Here is an 11879-nt window from a genome sequence, read left to right on the forward strand (position 1 = left end):
CAGACCTCTTAAATAATGCTTATGATGCTTTTAAAAGAAAATACATTTTATTACCTAATAATTGTTTTAAGCCTGGTCTTTCTAGGCCATCTATTGTAAAAAAACAAACAAACAAACAAACAAACAAACAACTAAACAAGACAAAAATTTAATTTATGGATTTATTATGGGGTTTATGATGGCTGGATGAATAATGGAGGATACTCATATAAGCTGTATAAATAATGGAATATGCAATGCATATGTTCCATAAGTGAAATGTCACCCTCTATAAGTAGTATCTCCACATGAATTGGTTTGAATGACTTTTGCATACTAAATCTAATTTGGGATTCATTTTAATTATGAAGGAGGGTTTTTGGAAAGCTTTGTCTTATGTCTTCTTCTTCAAAAAAGGTTTCTCTGTGTCCTGTATTTCTCTGAATTTTTAAAACCATTAATATACTTTAAATCATTTAGTAAGATCTATATGGTTCTTGTGAATCAGATTAGAAAATTTACCATGTACTCTGGTTAACATTTCTGGCAATAGTTATCTTCCAAACCCTAACCATCATAATAGAAAATGTGCATTTCAACTATTAGAGAAACATTTCAAAAGTGAACTTTACTCCCCAATAAGATGCCTCTTCATAAAGTAATTTTATGCTTTTACTTTCCTATTCTCTAACCTTTTCACTTCCTGGCAATGCCCTCATTCTTCCATTCCCTGTGTTTTGCTTAATTGATTTATTCCATTGGCTAAAAAATGTTATATGAAACATGTTATAAAAATCCAATCATATTTTATACTATATTAAACATTAAAAATTCTATGATATACCTTCACTATTTTTTCTTTTATCTTTCCTTGTCTGTCTTTTTTATATATTGTCAGTGTTTTGTTGTTGTTGTCGTTGTTGCTTGTTTTTGATTTTTGTCCATGATAGAAAAATTCTATCATGACTGGGTTTCAGGATTCCAGTTCCTATATCTCATAGTTTTTGATATAACAATTTATTGGCTCACATAACTGAAAACAAAAAGTCAAATTTCAATGTGATTTCCTCTAAAAATATTATCTTTAATCTGGTATATTTTAAGTTTTTTTTTTTTTTAATTGTGAAATTCAGGATTTTCACTGAGATATTTATCTATGTGTGTATATTTTCAATAACTTTCCTTAAGAACTTTTGAACCTATAGATAGAAAAAAAATGGCATAGATGATAGAGGCTCTGTTTATCACTCGGGAGACCAAATAAAAGTTGTGAGAGAAACAAGGAGAAAACAGCAAGGAAAAGTCAATTGAGATCTAGATGAACAAGCCATACAGCTAGGGAGAAATCTAAGAAATCACCCTGCAACAGCAGAAGGTAGAAAGGGGCAAGAAAGCAAGGCTGCTCAGTCTTGAATGGCTGAGACAGAGGCTGTGGCAGCAGCAGTGGCAGCTGCAGATGCCTCTTAAAGAGGTTGCATCCCCAAGCAGACTTTTGTGGTGACAGACCTGCTCGCTCTGAGCACCAGTGTTGGTTAGCCTGTTCAGGGACTTACAGGGGGATACTAAGTTGTTGGAATGAGGACTGAGGTGAGACTTGCTCTGTACAGAAGTGCTGGTGGTATCCATTGTTCCTCTGTCGAGCCCTCCCCCTACCAGTGCGCAGATTCAGCACCACCATAGCAGAGAAATCATCAAACTGGATAACAGAGGTCACTCCGCCCAGAGGATTCCCTGAAACTCCGCCTCCCCCAACTCACAGCCCTACACAAGCCGCATTTAGGTGTGTTCTCACTTAGGTGTTCCTTGCTGAGCAGTGCTTAGACTCACACTGGTGGAAGCTGGCCTCCTTTTCTGGTGTGATTTCTTGGGGCAACTATAAGCACAGTATCTGTGGATTGCTTGCTGAATCTTAACAGGTGGCCCCACAGGGGCACAGGCTGGGGCTAAATTTGGTCTGCAGCTGAACTCATCTCAGGACTGTGCCACTGGACACCTACTACACAAATCCACACTAATAAGACCAGGAGACTTAGGAGCTTTGCTTAGTAAATAGAAAGAGACATGGAAAGGCAGCCAAAATGAGAAGACAAAGAAGCAGAAGCCATATGAGAGAACAGAACAGAGATTCAAATATAATGGAGTCAAGAAATCTAACAGATTCAGAGTTCAAAACACTGGTTATAAAGATGCTCAATGAACTTATGGGAAGTGTAGATGAAGTCAGTGAGAAAGTCAACAAAGAGATAACAAACTTAAAAATGGAAATGGAAATTATAAAAGGGAACCAGTCAGAAATGAAGAACATATTATCTGAGATAAACAGTATATTAGATGGAATAAACAGAGTGGATAAAGAAGAGGATCAAATGACATATGTAGAGGTTGAGAAAGCCAAGGACACTCAATCAGAATGACAAAAAAAAAGAAGCTGACTATAATAATAATTTAAAAAGCCTATGGAATACTATTAAAGTAAAAATATTCATGTCATAGAGGTACCTAAAGGAAAACAAGATGTCGAAGAGCTATTTGAGGAAATAATGATGGAAAACTTCCCTAACATGGTAAAATAGATTAACAACAACAACAACAACAACAAAAACCCAGGAAGCTCTCAGAGCATCCCTAAAACCAGGAACCCAAAGAGGCCCACACCAAGACACATCATAATTAAAATGCTAAAGTTTAAATACAAAGAAAGACTATTATAAGCAGCAAGAGAAAAACAGATAGTTACCTACAAGGGAGTACCCATAAAACTGGCAGTTGATTTCTCAAAAGAAACTGTGCAGGACAGAAATGCTTAGCACAAAATATTTGATGTGATGAAAACCCAGGATCTACAACCAAGAATACTTTATCTAACAAAACTATCATTTAAAGTTGAAGGACAGATAAAGAGCTTCCCAGACAAAAATAAACTAAAGGAATTTATCAACATCAAGCTAGTATTATAGGAAATGTTGGAGGGACTTCTTTAAGAAAAACAAACAAACAAACAAATAAAAAAGCACATATCAAAAATGGAAATAAAGGATGGTAATAATTACATTCCTATCAACAATTCCCTCAAATGGAAAAGAATTAAGTGTTCCAACCATGTGATAGAGTGGCTGAATGGATAAGAAAACAAGACCCCATACATATGCTGCCTACAAGAGACTCACCTCAGATTAAAAGATACACACAGACTAAGAAGAAGGGGTTGGAAAAAGAAGGGGTTGCTTTGATGGAGCTAGAGGGTATTGCTCTGAATGAAATGGGTCAGATAAAGAAATGAATATCGCATGATTTCACATACATGTGGAATCTAAACAACAAAATCAACAACAAAAGCAGAAATAAACTCATAGATACAGAGAATATTTACCAGATGGGAGGAGGGTTAGGAGGGGAAAAGGCAAAGGGATTAAGAGATACAAACGGATAGTTGCAAAATAGACATGAAGATATAGAGTGTAGCATAGGGAAAATCGTAAATAATGTGTAATAAATATGTAAAGGGGGAGAGGGGTTCTAGATTTAGTGGGGTGATGGCTTTGCAAGTTATGTGGATCTCTGATCATTATGCTATACAACTAAAACTGGATATTATTGTATGCCAACTGTAATTGGAAAAAAATCTCAATAATTGTACAATGTAAATACAAGCAACTAATTGTCTATTACATTTCAATAAAGACAAAAAAATTAGTATATATTTTCTCAATAAAATGTTACTATAGCTACAAAAAAAGGAATTTATGAACCTATAGAACCTGCAACTTAAGTCTTTCCTTAAATGAGAAAAATATTCTACTGCACTCAAATAATTATTTTTCATCATGTTATTTTTTATCTTCTGAGAGTACTATTATTTGCAAGATAGATCTGATCCATCTTCTACATCTCATCTCTTAGCTTTGTTTTATAATTTTTCTCAATATTGCTTAATATTTTTTCACTTTTATTTTAATTTGGTTCCCAGCAGTTGTGTGGCTCTATTTGTTTGTTAACTAAATGCTTAATTAAACTGAAAAGTATATGAATTGCTTATATAGTGAGTTTCAGAAAGGTTTTTATGTTTTAGTCAAAATTTTCTGAGTGATTGAATATAAATTTTACCAGATTTTGTATGTTAAATCACTTCAATATATTTTAATATCTATTATTCCCATTAAAAATATTTAGCTTAAGCTTACTTTCATCAAATATATGACTCAGTATAAGTGAGCTTTTGTTTTATGTTATCTCAATATCTGCAAAAATAAAGCTACTATTAACTCTAATCATAGCAAATTTGTAAGTGCTAGATAATAGAAATTCACTGTTTCTAATTATCTATATTTTTAAAACATAAAATTTGTATCGTTTTGAAAGATAAAGCTGTTCTGTGTCTGAGTCCCTTGGAGATTTAGTTGCATTATTTTTCTAACCAACAAATTGGGAGCTAATTCTTCTGACAGGGAGCTATTACAAAATGTGTTGAGGTCGAAAGGATCTGAAGGACTTTTCTAGCAACACAGAAAGCAAAGTAAGTCTTTTCTTGGGTTTTGGAAGATTTTTACATGTTGAGCGCTCACAGGGATTCATAATGCCTTTTACATAAGCTTAGAGGTAAGATAACCACCACCCACCCATTTTTTTTTTTTTTGCAAATATCTAGACCTTTGTACGGCTTTAAAAAAAATGTCTTGTATGTCTTCTCAATCCTTGAGAGTCTGTAAAATAGAGGAGTCAAATAGTATGGATTTTAAATTGAAAGACTGAAGCCTATGAGAGACTTGGCTTTGCCCTGCAAGGCATTGAGTATATTTCTTTATCTACCTTCCACACTTCTCTTTCCACCCCATGGCTTTAAAATCAGGCAAATCTTATGATAGAAATGCTGGTCAAAAGACTGAAGAAGGCCTCTTTAATATTGCAGTTATCTAACTTCCAAAGATTAAAAAATTATGGGATTTTTTTCTTTTTCAGCTTTTTAAAGTATTCAGCTAGTTCTCCTGTCTTCCTTGAGTCCTAGAAATCAATAAATGTCCCATAGGTAAAACTAGTCAGGTAATTGAACCTCTTTTTTTTAATTAAAAAAAATTATTATTAGTTTCAGGTATACAGCATATTGGTTAGATATTACATAGTTTATGGGACAATCTCCCTGATTGCTCTTTCTCTCCTCTGGCTCTACACCTAGCCATTACATTAATGCTGACTGTATTCCCTATTTGTACTTCTTTAAACTTTCATGCCTTTCTTCCAGCCCCCAACTCCTCTCCCCTTTGGCTGTCACCAGATTGTGTTTGGATCTCTTTATATTTCTCTTGTATCAGACTGGATGAGAAGGCTACTATTATTTTTACCTTTGTTTCTCTGTACATAATGTGCCCTTTTGATCTTTGGCTAATTTTAAGATTTTCTCCTTATTTGTTGATTTCTAAGACATAGATTATCATTAGGGTTAGGTTCTGAATTGTGTCCCCTTAAAAGTTTATATGTTGAAGTGCTAACTCCTAGTACTTTGAAATGTGACCTCTTTTGGAGATAGGGTCTTTAAGGAGGTTATTAAAATAAGACCATCTGTGTGAGTCCTAACCCAATATGACTGGTGTCCATATAAGAAGAGGCACTTTGGAACCAGACATGTACAGAGAAAAGATACAGGAAAAAAAATGGTCATCTTCAAGCCTAAAAGAGATCTTTGCCTTATGGCCCGCAGAAGAAAACAACCCTACGAACACCGGTGCCTCAGACTTCTAGCCTCTAAGACTGTGAGAAAATAAATCTGTGTTATTTAAGTCACTGTCTGTGGTACTTTGTTACAGCGGTCCTCATAAAGTAAAACATATTTTCTTCGTATAGTTTTCTTCATGTGCCTTTTCTTTGAGCTTTGTTAGGTTTCTTGTATTTGTGAGTTTGTAGTTTTCATCAAATTCGTGAACATTTGGCCATTGCATTGTAAACACTGGCCATATTTTTGAGACTTCCACTTTCTAGTTCAAAATGAAAGGAGTTTGGAAGTTGTAACTTCAATCTTCACAACGACAACAAGTAAAGCTAAGCAAACTGAAAAGCAGCAACTCTTCTTAGATCCATGAGTACTGAGGTCAAAAACCAAACTTCGTATGCTCAAAACTGGAGAAACATAAATGGAGATAATTACAGCTTACTGGAGCGAAAGCCCAGAAGCAGAAAATTTTGCTGAAATTAGGGTTAGAGTAGAAAAAATTAAACAATTAAAAAGTTTCTGAGCTTCAATGTGGACAAGTTTGAGAGTTAAAAATTCCAATTGTCTTTAATATTAGGGGGACCTCTACATGTTTGTGAGTTTAACCTCCAGAAACTGAACCAGGTTCTCACAGTGAAGATCAGAAAAAATCTTCCTCCTGCTTCCAGCAGAGGGACTGGAAAAGCAGCATCTTTAAATATGCTCAGAGCATTCTATTCTTCTTAACGAGGCCTACCCTCAAGGGAAACTATTTTACCAGTGCCTTCTGACAGGGGCTTTGCCAGGGTCTAACTGACTTTGGGAAAAAGAAACACTTAACTCCAGCCCCTTCTGGACTTTCTGTCTCACCTAAGGAGAAATAAAACAAAACTGAGAAGCACTTGTGAAAGTTATACTCCAGGACTGCAGAGGCACTAAAATCTCCTTCCCTCAAGCCTTATCTTCATATCAATCTCCTTTCCCAAAGCTTACCCTCCGTAATAACAAGGAATGCAACCAAAAGTACTGCACATTGCAGACCTTACTTAAAAAGAAGTCTCTAGAGAGACCCCAAACAACAGAAAGAAACATCAGAGGAAATTTTAGCCTCCGACACCTACAACTATAGCAAACAGTAAAAAGAGCCTAACTCTTAATCAGATAAACAAAAATCTCACCCTAAAGACCTATTTACCTTACTTACTTTTACACAGTATATCACATCTAGCTACTCTTTGTTGACTTGGGCTGTCAAAGAAAGCAGCAGACTTGGTAACATAAACAACAGAAATTATTTTCTCATAGTTCTAGAAGCTGGAAAGTTCAAGATTAAGGGTCCAACTGACTTGGTTTCTGGTGAGAGCCCTCTTCCTGGCTTGCCAACAAATGTCTTTTTGACATATCTTCATATGACAGAGAGAAAATTCTTCTGTCTCTCTTTTTATAAAGGCACCAACCTTATCGAATTATGGTCACACCCTTAAGATCTCATTTAACCCTTATCACCTCCTTGCAGGCCCCATCTTCAAGTACAGTCACCCTGCTGGTTAGAGTTTTAAGATGTGATTTTTGAGTGGACACAATTCAGTCCATAGAAGGCTTTCAACAAAGAATTACAAAGCATAATAAAATACAACAAACACAAATTGAAGAGACAAAGCATGAGAAACAGACTCAGATACAGCAGAGGTGCTAGAATTATCAGACCATGAATTTAAAACAACTATGATTAATATGGTTAGGGGCGCTAATGGAAAAAGTGGACAACATTCAAGAACATATGGATAATGTAAACAGAAAGATAGAAACTCTGAGAAAGAATCAAAAGGAAATACAAGAAATCAAAAACACTGTAACAGAAATGAAGAATGGCTTTAATGGGATCATCAGTGAAATGGAAAATACCAATGAAAGAAATGTTAATAGAAACTTGTAAAATTAAAATGCAAGAAGAAAATAAGAATCAAAAAAGATGGAACAGAATATTCAAGAACAGCAGGACAATTATAACATATACCTAATGTGAGTATCAGGACAAGAAAAGGAGAAAGAAATAGAAATATTTGAAGCAATAATGAGAGAACTTTTCAATGTTAATGATAGACACCAAATCACTGATCCAGTAGGGAGACACCAGTAGGGAATATGCATATCATATTCAAACTGCAGAAAATCAAAGACAAGAAGAAAATCTTGAAAGATGGCAGAGAGTGAGAGGAACAACTCTCTTACAGAGGAGCAAAGATCAGAATTACATTGAAAGTTTTTTAAGAAATTATGCAAATAAGAGAATAGAGTAAAAGATTTAAAATATTGAAAGAAATATTTTTTTATGTGACTTCCTGCTTTTATCTTCTTGGAGGACTCCGATTATGTACTTATTTAGGTACCCGAAGTTTTGTTTCGGTTCATTTATACTTTTTAAAAATATTAACTTTTTTATCTATGTTTCATTTTAGGTAATTTCTATTGCTATGTCTATTTGTCTCTCTGCTTGAATAGTTTCTACTGATCGACAGTTTCCATTGATATGTTTTATTTTCTTCTGTAATATCGTCTCCTGAAATAATTATTATTTCTTCTAGCTTAGAAGTCAGTAAATTACCATCCATGGTCCAAATTCAGACATTTTTTTGTGTGTGTGAATACACGTATACTGAAACACAGCCAAACTCATTCATTTACATATTATTTATGGCTGTTTTCACACTATAGGTACAACAGAAACTATATGACTCACAAAACCTAAAATATTTAGTATCTAGCTCTACAAAATAAGTTTGTTGAACCTTGTTTTAGCCAAATGAACATATGAAATATATTCATATTGAGTGTTTTAATCTTCTTTCTTCTAATTTTATAATATCATTTTGGAGGGTAAGTTTCGTTTAATTGATTTTTCTCTTCATTATGGCTTTCTCTTCATTATTTTTCTCTTCATTATGGCTTGGTTAGATTTGTCTGCTTTGCTTGTCTGGCAAGGTTTGACTGGATATCAGGCATTGTGATTTTTACTTCATTAAGTGCTGTACTATTTGCCTTCCTTTAAATATTCTTTAAAACTCTTTTCTAGGACAAAGAGTACAAAGAGGACATAGTTTGATCTATTTAATACTTTCTTTTAATCTGTTTTTTTTTTTTTTTGGACATGAAACAGTTGTGTTTACATAAGAATTAATTTTCACAATCGAGGCAAGAATCTTATTATTCTAAACCATGCATCCTGAATTATGACTTCTGATCTGGCTTTTGGAAATAGGCATTCTCTAGGCTTTATGTGAGCTCTAAACACTGTGTCTTTAGCCTTGCTTTGATTCTTTTCTTGGACTCAAGTATTTTATTTACATTCATGTTATGACCAACACTCAATGGTGATTCTCTGGATCTCTGGAACTGTCTTTATCCACTTCATTCTTCTTTTCTTTTAATCTGCCTTGCAAATTCTATTAACCTTCACTTTCCTAAAATTTCAGATCAGGGCAACAGCTGGACTCATCTTTTGTTCACCTTCTTAAACTTTATTCTGTAAACTTTCTTTAGATCATATTCTAAACAAATTTTGAGCACTCCTTTTGTGTTCTCTATATTTTATGGATCTCTATCTTTTATTTCCTGATGTGCAATGACTTGAGTATCATTTTTTTTTTTTTTTGCATATATTATCTTATTTTTAACTGCATTAGCTGAGAAAGTCAATCTGGTTCCTTTTACTTAACCTTGACAGGAAGTGGTAGTTTCTTTTCCCTGTCCTCTAATGTCTCAATAGTGTAGATGAATTAGTAAAAGGAGAGACCTCTAATAACGCTTCCTAGCTGGTCCCAAAGGCCTCTCACATTTAACATTTAACTGTCCAAATTAGGTTATTAATTTGTGCAGACTCTTGACTAGTTTATTTTCACTTCTTTAATTTTATCAGAAAGACAATCACCAAATCAACTTCTTACACCTTTTTCTAATCCGTCAGATATTTTCACTACACTAGCAGCCCCCAAAGTTTCTGTTCTATGAATAACATTATTCCCAAATTTGGAGGTTTAATGAAAGTTTTCTCTTTTATATTATTTTGGTTATTTCAAAGATAACCAAGGAAAGAACAACATATTTAGATTTTAGCACACATATATTTTCAGGAAAGCATATACAAAATTTCAAAAGGAATATTTAATAATTTCATAGTTTTACTACTTCAAAGATTTACTCAGGAATCTATAAAGTGGTAGTCGTCTGTTTTATGTATTTCATAACAAAGGATAATATAATTTACAGACTTTTTACATTAGAAAAACTACTGATCTTTAGAAATTTTACTATTTTAATATGAACACAAAAACTAATGGAGGTATAGCCAGTAATTTCAAAAACTATATTTGCTTAATTACTAAGAAATAACAGAGGTTATTTCTGAGGGAGAATTTGCATCATAAAATTTACAGATTTTATAATTACTATTATAAAATCCATCATAAAATAATTTCAGATGCTCTATGACTAAAAATATTGGTGATTGAATCAAATATTATAAATAAGAATTTTAACATAGTTCTTATTTTTTTGTGATTGTGGATTATACTACAGACTTTTACTTAAAACAAATATTAAATTTTTATTCTCTACAAATAATTTAATGTGTTGTAATAATATTTTAATTGTTTTATTTTTATTTTTATTCTGCTAGTAGTCTTATGTTTAATTTGATCATGAAGAAATAAAATATTTTTCAATATTAAAACCTTCAAGAAACATAGCAGTATATTAATATTTCCTTACTTATATATATATTTATAGCACTAATATACTTGTTTATTTTTAAGGAAAAATGAAAGTATTTAATAACATCTTATTTTTCTCATTTATCGGAAAAAATCATTAAAAGGCAGAAACACATGAAGTATTTTAGAACCATCAATAGCTGTAATCAGTACAGTCTTCTCATGAGATATATCCCTCCTGTAAAAGTCAGCTTTAAAAGATTATTTAAAATGTGTCCTAGAGATTTTGCAATCTAAGTTTTATTTAGAAAATAATTTTAATCATTTAGTTATAAATGGCTGAAAATATGAATTTTATAATGGAAATGCTGGCAATCTTAACTGCAGTATTACAAATGTGCTACTCTAATAGGACAAACATGGAATAAATCAGTTACATGCAGTTATATACAAAAATCATAATGCATTTTATAATATCAAAAGATAATCTTTACATAGTTAAATGACACTATAGATTGACTTATTTATTATAATTGTCTCTATCTTCATAATGCATTTATTTATTTGACAAACTAGATTATCATTTTTGTTGTAATCACAGCTTGTTAGTTCTGGTTTGTTGTTAATTATTTTTCTAATTAGTCATTCATGAATTGAGTTGGTGATAATTATAGATCTGACATCACGTTGGGAAAGCAAATGTCATTAACACTTTATTATACAATAGATGATTATAAAATGCTAACTTTTCAAAAAATTTTTTCAAATAAATATCTTCAAAACTAATATTAGTTGGAAAATTGGTACATCCTACTTTTATATGAATAATGAAAATGTTTTACAACTCTCATTATCTTTTTAAATATATGTTACAGCTCCTTGACATTATATTTTATTGAATAACTGCTTAAAGCATCAATTTTCTCATAAAATTCATATTGATATTACTTGTTATAGAAACAAATTTATAAGATGCATTTTTCATACATATTTTATGATAAAAATATTGGATTTCTAACCATAAACACACAATGTTCTCACTTTCAGTTTTTGGTGGTTACATATAAAAAGTTAAATATCTCAAGGGGAAAAGACAGTTTTAATAAAAGAAAAAACATTAGGTAGATAAATCTGGTAGTATTTAGTGGAATTATGATGTATATATTCAAAATGCATTTATGAAATAAATCATTGATTTTTAACAAAATGTATACAACAAAAAATTGGTTTATTAGTTTATATTTTTCAAGACATACTTTTGTTTCCAGTGGAGCACTTAAAAACTAAAGGATTGCCTATTAAGTATTTGGAAGAATAAAGCCTTGGAGAGAGCTGAAGCCAGAATGAGTTTGATCAGTTACCTGATAGATACTCTGAGTGAGTTACTTCATTATCTGATAATCCAAGCAATCCTATACGGTAGGAATAGATAAATATAGATTGTAGACTGAGACATACAAAATTTTATTGATTTCCTCAGGTCACACTATTTAGAGTTTATAGAAGAAAAA

The sequence above is a fragment of the Pteropus alecto genome, unplaced genomic scaffold (genome assembly GCF_000325575.1).
Source record: "Pteropus alecto unplaced genomic scaffold, ASM32557v1 scaffold104, whole genome shotgun sequence".
Taxonomy (NCBI): Eukaryota; Metazoa; Chordata; class Mammalia; order Chiroptera; family Pteropodidae; genus Pteropus; species Pteropus alecto.